The following is a 10540-nucleotide window of genomic DNA, read 5'->3' as shown; positions in this document are numbered from 1 at the left end:
AGTGATGCATATCAAACACACTGACAAAATAGGGTTTCCAATATGAGCACTGGGGCCCTGGCTAGCAGGGTCCCAGTGAGACAGTAAAAACACCCTGACATATACTCACAAACAGGCCAAAAGTGGGGGTAACAAGGCTAGAAAGAGGCTACCTTCCTACACAACCCTCCCCCCCCAAACGAAGGACAATAAGGCTAACCTTGGCCAGTAGAGTCTTTTTTGTCTATGTGGTGATAAGTGGAGAGTAGCTCTGCAATAGATTGGTTACTCCCTTATCATCCACTGTATGGTTACTTCCCTCTGGGAATATAAACCACCCTGTTTGAAGTTTTTTAGCTGGCCAACAATGTGAAGTTATATTCTCAGAGTTCCTAATAGTATGTTTAAGTTTAGAGCAGTGGGAATTCTCCACTGGACCTATATCAAGTGATGAGAATGCCAGACAGGGATGCTGTCTCCATAAAGCCATAGCTGGGCAAAAACTTTGTCCATATGGCTGTAAGAGAGAATAGGGTTGCTGTTTCTCTTGAGTTGGAGCAGGGCAGGGACGCGGTCCGATGAGCTCCACGCCAGGGCAGAGCTGCTGTCCTAAGTGTTGTGAGGCAGTGCAGGGTTGCTACACTAAAGATTCTCTGGGAGGGTTGGAGGCGTGCTCCATGTTAACTAAAGTGTTGCACTTGTTCTCACCAATATTAGTTATCCCACAGAGAGGTACTTCCACCTCAGGGAGTACAGCTGTGCTAGCTGATGGTTCCCTTGGTACAGGTGCCACCCCAGGAGAGGTTTCTCCCACCACAGGAATGGGATCCTTAATGGCAGGATGGGTAGGGTATACTGTGATGCCCTTTTCACCTGTTGTTGGAGAAGGATCCTGAGTTTTCAGGCCTTTTTCTCTCCTTTGCTTTTTCATTTCAGCTGAAATGCGAGGAATTAATTCCTCAGGGATACCCAGTATGGCTGCATGGGTATTAAACTCTACCTCAGCCCAACCTGAGGTCTCTAGGTCATTACCTAAGAGAGAGTCTACAGGTAAGCTAGGTGATACTACCACCTGCTTAGGGCCAGTAACTCCACCCCAACTAAACTGAATTATAGCTAAGGGGAGGAACTTACTGGAGTTATGGACATCAATAATCTTGTACTGTTGTCCATTGATGTGCTGTGCAGGAGACACTAGGTTTTCAGTCACAACCGTGATACTGGCACCTGTGTCCCTGTAGGCCTGAGCCTCAACACCATTTATGGAAACTGTCTGCCTATACTTATCCATTGTAAGGGGACAAGCAACCAGTGTGGCAAGGCCAATGCCACTAGGTCTGACAGAAATTGTCTTGGGACTGACTACCCCAGTTTCTATGATGGATCCAAAAGTGAACCCAACTACACCCTTAGTTTGACTGTTGCCAGCAGTCCCACGACTTTTCCACTACTGCTAGGGGCACTAGAGTTTGATGTATTAGTGGTGGTAGGCTCAGGGGGTTTACCTGGGCAGGACTTACCCCTGGCCTATGGCCTTTATTTTTACACACATAGCACCAAAGACAAAGTGGTAAAGCAGTTACAAGTACTTATCCCACCGCTGCACCACCAATGTAGTAGGCTTATAGTGGGTACCTGATGGTACTTACACCTTGTGCCAGGTCCAGTTATCCCTTATTAGTTGATTAGTAGTGTTCTAGCAGCTTAGGCTGATAGAGGTAGCTATAGCAGAGCAGCTTAGGCTGAAATAGGAAACATGCAAAGCTCCTACTATACCACTTATATCATATAACACTATGGGGGTCATTCTGACCCTGGCGGCCGGTGGCCGCCAGGGCCACCGACCACGGGAGCACCGCCAAGAGGCTGGCGGTGCTCCCGAGGGCATTCTGACCGCGGCGGTTCAGCCGCGGTCAGAAAGGGTAAACCGGCGGTCTCCCGCCGGTTTACCACTGCCCTTCAGAATCCTCCATGGCTGCGGAGCGCGCTCCGCAGCCATGGGGATTCTGACACCCCCTACCCCCTGCCAGGAACCGGATGGCGGTAGGGGGTGCCGCGGGGCCCCTGGGGGCCCCTGCAGTGCCCATGGCATGGGCACTGCAGGGGCCCCCGTAAGAGGGCCCCGCAAAGTATTTCAGTGTCTGCTAAGCAGACACTGAAATACGCGACGGGTGCAACTGCACCCGTCGCACCCCTGCAACTACGCCGGCTCAATTCTGAGCCGGCGTCCTCGTTGCAGGGGCATTTCCTCTGGGCCGGCGGGCGCTCTTTTGGAGAGCGCCCGCCGGCCCAGAGGAAATGTCTGAATGGCCGCCGCGGTCTTTTGACCGCGGTGCGGTCATTCAGCGGCGGTACCTTGGCCGACGGCCTCCGCCGTCCGCCAAGGTCAAAATGACCCCCAATATCATAAGAAACACAATACTCAGAGTTACTAAAAATAAAGGTACTTTATTTTAGTGACAATATGCCAAAACTATCTCAGAGGATATACTCCCTTAGGAGGTAAGTAAAATACACAAAATATACACACAAACCAAAATCAGGTAAGTAAACACTTAGAAAAGTAGTGCAAACACTGTAAAACACAATAGAATGCAATAGGAGACAATAGGCCTAGGGGCAACACAAACCATATACTCCAAAAGTGGAATGCGAACCACGAATGGACCTCAGGCCTAGTGTAGTGTGTAGAGGGTCGCTGGGAGTGTAAGAAAACACTAAGGGTGTCCAAGATACCCCACCCCAAGACCATGAAAAGCAGGAGTAAAGTTACCCTACTACCCCAGAAAGACAGTAAAGTCGGGATAGGGGATTCTGCAAAGGCAACAACTGACTGTAAAGCACTGAAGACGGATTCTTGGACCTGAGGACCTGCAAAGGAAGGGGACCAAGTCCAAGAGTCACACAAGTGTCCGGTGGGGCAGGAGCCCACTAAACCCAGGATGAAGGTGCAAAAGGGCTGCCTCCGGGTGGAAGAAGCCGAAGATTCTGCAACAATGGAAGGTGCCAGGAACTTCTCCTTTGGTCAGAAAATGTCCCACCACGTACTGGAGGATGCAGAGTTGTTTCCACACAGAAAGACCACAAACAACCCTTGCTAGCTGCAAGAGTCACGGTTGAAGAAAAGGGGTGCTGCCGGGACCAGGAGGTCGCCCCTTGGAGGAGGAGACAGAGGGGGCGCTCAGCAGCACAGAGAGCCCACACAGAAGCAGGAAGCACCTGCAGAAGCACTTGAACAGGCGTTCAAGAAATCTGAGCACGGCGGTCGTCTCAACACTACAAAAGAGGGTCCCACGAAGCCAGTGGTCAACTCAGTGAGTTGAGCAATGCAGGACGGAGTGCTGGGGACCTGGGCTATGCTGTGCACGAAGGATTCCTTGCAAAAGTGCACAGAAGCCCCAGCAGCTGCAGTTCACGCAGTACACAGGATTACTGTATGGTGTGGGGAGGCAAAGACTTAGGGCCAGATGTAGAACGTGTTTTGCATGGCACAAACTGCAAAGATCGCAGTTTGCGCCATGCAAAACGCGCATCGCGATGCACATTCCCATTCTGCGAGTTGGTATCGACTTGCAAAATGGGAATGTGACTCGCAAATAGGAAGGGGTGTCCCCTTCCTATTTGCAACTCGCACCGCGATGCAGAATTGCTTTGTGACCGCGAACGCGGTCGCAAAGCAATTCGCCGTTACCGCCAGTGTCACACTGGTGGTAATCCATTTGCAAAAGGGAAGGGGTCCCCATGGGACCCCTTCCCCTTTGTGAATGTTGCTATTAATGTTTTTTCAGAGCAGGCAGTGGTCCAATGGACCACTGCTTACTCTGAAAAAACGAAACCAAATGGTTTCGTTATTTTTTTGGATTGCAACTCGTTTTCCTATAAGGAAAACGGGCTGCAATACAAAAAAAAACTGCTTTATTTAAAAAGCAGTCACAGACATGGAGGTCTGCTGTCTCCAGCAGGCCACCATCCCTGTGAGTGCAGGGAATCTCAATGGGGTCGCAAAATGCGACCCACCTCATTAATATTAATGAGGTGGGTCTTTGTGACCCCATTGAGATTCGCAGAAGGTGTCTGAGACAAGATTCTGCATACAGTTTTGCGAATTGGAAATTGCGAGTCTCACCGACTCGCAATTTCCGATTCGCAAAATAATTTTTTACTACATCTGGCCCTTACCTCCACCAAATTAGGACAGAAGGACCACTGGACTGTCGGGTCACTTAGATCCAGCTACTGTGTTCCAGGGACCACGCTCGTCAAGATGAGAGGGGACCCAGTGGACCGGTGATGCAGAAGCTTGGTGCCTGTGTTAGCAGGGGGAAGATTCAGTTGACCCACAGGAGATTTCTTCTTGGCTTCCAGTGCAGGTTAAAGGCAGACAGCCCTCAGAGCATGCACCACCATGAAACAGTCGAGAAAGCCGGAAGGATTAGGCGCTACAATGTTGCTGGTAGTCTTCTTGCTACTTTGTTGCGGTTATGCAGGTGTCCTGGAGCAGTCAGCGGTCGATCCTTGGAAGAAGTTGAAGAGGGAATTGCAGAGGAACTCTGGTGAGCTCTTGCATTCGTTATCTGGTGAGATGCCCACAGGAGAGACCCTAAATAGCCCACAGAGAAGGATTGGCTACTGAGAAAGGTAAGCACCTATCAGGAGGGGTCTCTGACGTCACGTGCTGGCACTGGCCACTCAGAGCTGTCCATTGTGCCCTCACACCTCTGCATCCAAGATGGCAGAAGTCTGGGACACACTGGAGGAGCTCTGGGCACCTCCCCTGGGAGGTGCTGGTCAGGGGAGTGGTCACTCCCCTTTCCTTTGTCCAGTTTTGCGCCAGAGCAGGGGCTTGGGGATCCCTGAACTGGTGTAGACTGGCTTATGCAAGGAGGGTACCATCTATGCCCTACAATATTTCCAGAGGCTGGGGGAGGCTACTCCTCTCAAGCCCTTAACACCTATTTCCAAAGGGAGAGGGTGTAACACCCTCTCTCAGAGGAAATCCTTTGTTCTGCCTTCCTGGGACTGGGCTGCCCAGACCCCAGGAGGGCAGAAACCTGTCTGAGGGTTGGCAGCAGAGGTAGCTGCAGAGAAAACCCCAGAGAGCTAGTTTGACAGTACCCGGGGTCCATGCTGGAGCCACGGGGATGCATGGGATTGGCACCCCAATACCAGATTTGGCTTTGCGGGGACAATTCCATGATCTTAGACATGTTACATGGCCATGTTCGGAGTTACCAGTGTGAAGCTACATATAGGTATTGACCTATATGTAGTGCACGCGTGTAATGGTGTCCCCGCACTCACAAAGTCAGGGGAAATTGCCCTGAACAATGTGGGGGCACCTTGGCTTGTGCCAGGGTGCCCTCACACTTAGTAACTTAGCAACTTACCTTCACTAAGTGAGGGTTAGACATATAGGTGACTTATAAGTTACTTAAGTGCAGTGTAAAATGGCTGTGAAATAACGTGGATGTTATTTCACTCAGGCTGCAGTGGCAGTCCTGTGTAAGAATTGTCTGAGCTCCCTATGGGTGGCAAAAGAAATGCTGCACCCCATAGGGATCTCCTGGAACCCCAATACCCTGGGTACCTAGGTACCATATACTAGGGAATTATAAGGGTGCTCCAGTGTGCCAATCAGAATTGGTGAAAATAGTCACTAGCCTGCAGTGACAATTTTAAAAGCAGGGAGAGCATAAACACTGAGGTTCTGGTTAGCAGAGCCTCAGTGATACAGTTAGGCACCACACAGGGAACACATATAGGCCACAAACTATGAGCACTGGGGTCCTGGCTAGCAGGATCCCAGTGACACATATCAAACACACTGACAAAATAGGGTTTCCACTATGAGCACTGGGGCCCTGGCTAGCAGGATCCCAGTGGGACAGTAAAAACACCCTGACATATACTCACAAACAGGTCAAAAGTGGGGGTAACAAGGCTAGAAAGAGGCTACCTTCCTACACTGCCCAACAGTGAGGGATCTCAGGAGGTCAATAGCCTCCTCACTAAGGGCAGCAGGGCTGACTGGGGAAGGGCCTGAGGTGCCTGGGGCGAAGAAGATGCCCACCCTCCTGGGTGAGCGGGCACAGGAAACACACTGAGGGGCTGCTGGGAGGGCAGTGCTGGTAGGGGGGTGGCGGCTGTACCTGTTGTTGGGGTGGGCACAGAGGTGTCCCCCACCGCCAGGGAGCTTCCATCAGAGGAGGAGTCGCTGTCGCTGGTATCCCCTCTTGTCCCCGTCGTGGAGCTCCCCTCGCCCTCCATACCACTGGTACCTTCACCCTCCGTGGATTCACCCTCATGGGCTATGTGGGATGCAGCTCCCTCGATCGCTGGTGACTCAGCTCCTCCGCCAGATGATGCTAATGCACACAAGGACGGGGTGACAAAACAAGAAGGGGGGGAAGACAGAGGGCACACATGGTCAATGCCAGCAGCACCACTACCGTTGGCGGACAAAACACACACTGAGCTGCCCTATGCACTAGGCCTTGCCCAACAACTCACTATGGTAGTCACCAGCCCATGGGGTACAATGCCTTACGCCAGCACCTGCACACCTGACAACCACAGGACCCTGCAAACTAGTAGCTGCCCAATTGTACCATTGGGGTAGGGGTGCTTCAGAGCCTGCAAACAAGGGACCTACCCTGGCAAGATCGCCCTGGCCTAGGGGCACCCACAGCCCACACCCCCACCCAGCTAGTTCCTAAACCATGCAGAGTCAGCTTTCTGATACTGTACTCACCCCCTGGTGGCTGCTGTGATGCCCTCAAGCACCCATCCAACTCCAGACAGGCCACCGCCAGGATGCGGAACATCAGGGGGGTCATGATACGACGGGCACCCCTTCCACGTTGGGAGGCCAGCCCCAGCTGGGCCTCTGCCGTCTTCTTGCTCCAGCGGCGCAGGTCCTCCGATCGCTTGCGGCAGTGGGTGCTTCGCCTGTGATCGACCCCCAGGGTCCGCACCTCCTTGGCGATGGCACGCCAAATACCCTTCTTCTGGTGGGCACTGACCTAGAGGGTAAACAGAGGGAAAAACCTTATTTACTCACATGTCCGGACGTCATACTCATTGCCCACCAGTTCCCACCCATGCCCTGACGCACATACACTGACCACCTTACATGCAGCACTCAGGGAACCCCCCAACATGTGACTTACATCCACACCACTCCAAACAGGCATTGCCCACGCATCATGCTCACAGTGTACTCACCTGTTTGTCTGGAGGACCGTAGAGTAGCGTGTACTGGGGGAGGACCCCATCCACCAGTTTGTCCAACTCCTCTGCTGTGAAAGCAGGGGCCCTTTCCCCAGACACTGTAGCCATTGTCGCTTCCAGACTCAGGTCACAGCAGCACTTGCAGTGTAGGTCCTCTCCTGTTGATGGTCAGGTATCAAGTGAGTGAAGAGAGAGAAAATGGCCGTAACGTCCGCAGCGGTGCATACTGTCACCGCCGGCGTACATCTCCATTGGCTCCTAGGACCCATAGGGCCCAATAATAACCAATACGGAGTTGTGCGGCGGTCTCTGACCGCCTACCGCGACGCTGCACAATGCCAGCGCAGTTACATAATTTCTCCTTGTCCCTCCTCACAAGTCAGGCAGCTACCATTTCAGGGGAGCACATGGCCTATCACCCAACTGTGTCACAGCACATATTGGCACATATCCGGACTCAGGATTTACACACGGATTCTGTAACATTAGTTCTGACAAAGTTGTGCTATCTATGTGGTAAATGACTTTCTGCTCTTAGTTCTCCTCCAAAGACTACACCCGCTGAGGCAGCATATGAGATGGCGGCATCCTCTGGTGTACAGACCCTTGGTGGACCTGGCGACAATAGAAGACAGACCCATCATAATCACATACAGACTTGATCTTGCCACAATCCAAGAACTGTGTGCCCAATTGGAGCCAGACCTGATGTCAGCTATCTGCCAGCCCACAGGTATACCCCCTCTTGTGCAGGTCATGTCAGTGCTCCATTTCCTGGCAAGTGGCTCCTTCCAAGCTACAGTGGCCATGGCATCTGGGATGTCTCAGCCAATGTTCTCAAACGTGTTGAGTAGGGTGTTGTCTGCCCTGCTGAAACACATGCGCAGCTACATCGTGTTCCCCACGTGGAGGATTTGGCCACAGTGAAAGCTGACTTCTATGCCCTGGGACATATCCCCAACATCATTGGTGCCATTGATGGGACCCATGTGGCATTTGTCCCACCCTCCCCCGCAGAAATGAACAAGTGTACAGAAATAGAAAAAGCTACCATTCGATGAATGTGCAAATGGTGTGTTTGGCAGACCAGTACATCTCCCATGTGAATGCCAAGTATCCTGGCTCTGTGCATGACGCCTATATCTTGAGGAATAGCAGCATCCCATATGTGATGGCTCAACTCCAGAGGCACCGGGTGTGGCTAATAGGTGAGCTCATGGTCCCCACCCAGTGTATGTTGGTATATGGGTGTGGGGTTGGCCCTAAGGGTGAGTGTCTGGCTAACAGGTATCCTTCGATATTTACAGGTGACTCTGGTTACCCCAACCTCTCATGGCTACTGACCCCAGTAAGGAATCCCAGAACAAGGGCAGAGGAACGTTACAATGAGGCACATGGGCGAACAAGACGAATTATAGAGCAAACCTTTGGCCTCCTGAAGGCCAGGTTTGGGTGCCTCCATCTAACAGGTGGATCCCTGTGCTACTCACCCAAAAAGGTGTGCTAGATCATCCTGGCATGTTGCATGTTGCATAACCTTGCCTTGAGACGCCAGGCACACTATCTGCATATTCATAGAGTAAAAGCTCTTTCAATTTCTGAACACCTGTTCATTTCTCCGGGGGGACAAATGCAATATGTATACCATCAATTGCCCCAATAATGTTGGGGATATGTCCCATTGCATAGAAATCAGCTTTCACTGTGGCCGATTCCGCTACCTGGGGGGAAACAATGTAGCTGCGCATGTGTTTCATCAAGGCAGACAACACTCTGGTCAGCACATTTGAGAACATTGGCTGGGACATTCCTGCTGCCATGGCCACTGTCACTTGGAAGAAGCCACTCGCCAAGTAATGGAGCACAGATAGGACTTGCACAAGAGGGGGATCCCAGTGGGCTGACGGATAGCTGAGATCAGGTCTGGCTCCAATTGGGCACACAGCTCTTGGATTGTGGCCCTATCAAGTCTGTAGGTGAGGATGATGTGCCTGTCCTCCATTGTTGCCAAGTCCACCAGGGGCCTGTACACGGGTGGATGTCTCCATCTCCTATTCATCTTCAGCGGTTGTATTCTAGGGGTAAACTGAGGAGCATCTGGTCAGTTCTAAACATTTCCTCAATGTACAATGCATTGCATGTTGTGACAGAAACAGTATCTTTATATTTATTCCCAAAATGTACTACTGTTGGCTGTGATGCAGTTAAGTGCCATGGCCTGCCCCTCCCCTGAAATGGTGGACGCCTGTCCTGTGTGGAGGGACAGGTGGAAATGAGGTAATGCCGCTGACGTTGTGCGCCGTTGCGGGAGGCGGTCGAGTACCGCTGTGCAACTCCTCATTGGTTAACATTGGGCACTATGGGTTACAGTGGCCAATGGTGATGTACGCCGGCAGTGACGGTACGCACCGCCATGGACGTGACTGCCATTTTCTATCTGTTCACTCACTTGCTACCTGACCTTGCAAGTGTTGCTGTGCCCTGTGTCTGGAACCGACCATGGCTCATGTCACTGGGGAAAGGGCCCCTGCCTTCACCGCTGCGGAGTTGGAGAAACTGGTGGATGGGGTCCTACCCCAGTGCCGATTGCTTTATGGGCCTCCATACCAACAGGTGAGTACACTGTAGGCACGATGCATGGGGCATGAATGCATGGTGTGATGTGTGTGAAGGCCTCATGTAAGGGGGTGGGGGAGGGGTCCAGGGCAGCGTGCAGCATGTATGGTGGTCAATCTATGTGCATAAGGGGATGGGAGGGATATGGTGGGCCATGGGTGTAACAGGCCAGACGGTATGACTGATCCCTTTTCCCATTTTCATTTTTCTGCAGGTCAGTGCCCATCAAAAAAAGGGTATATGGTGTGCCATCGCCAAGGACGTGTGGACCCTGGGGGTCTACGGCAGGCGGAGCACCCACTGTCACAAATGGCGGGAGGACCTGAGACGCTGGGCAAGGAAGACGGCGTAGGCCCAGCTGGGGATAGCCTCCCAACGAGGAAGGGGTGCCCGTCAAACCCTGACCCCCCTGATGTTCCGCATACTGGCGGTGGCCTATCTGAAGCTGGATGGGCGCTTGAGGGCATTGCAGCAGGGGGTGAGTACAGTTTAAAAATCTGTAAATTGCACCTGGTAGGGTGGTCTCTGGGTCAGGGATGTGGGCCTGTGGGTGCCCCTAGGCCAGGCAGGACACTGCAGGGTAGGTTCCATGTTGGGCAGGGGCTGATGCACCCCACCCCCAAACATGCTAGTGGGCATCTACTACTGTGCAGGGATCTGTGGGTCACAGGTATGCTGCTATTGGCATTAGGTATTACTGTCCATGGCCTGGTGA

This window comes from Pleurodeles waltl, chromosome 5, assembly GCF_031143425.1.
Source record: "Pleurodeles waltl isolate 20211129_DDA chromosome 5, aPleWal1.hap1.20221129, whole genome shotgun sequence".
NCBI lineage: Eukaryota > Metazoa > Chordata > Amphibia > Caudata > Salamandridae > Pleurodeles > Pleurodeles waltl.
Note: the sequence above shows the minus strand (reverse complement) of the source record.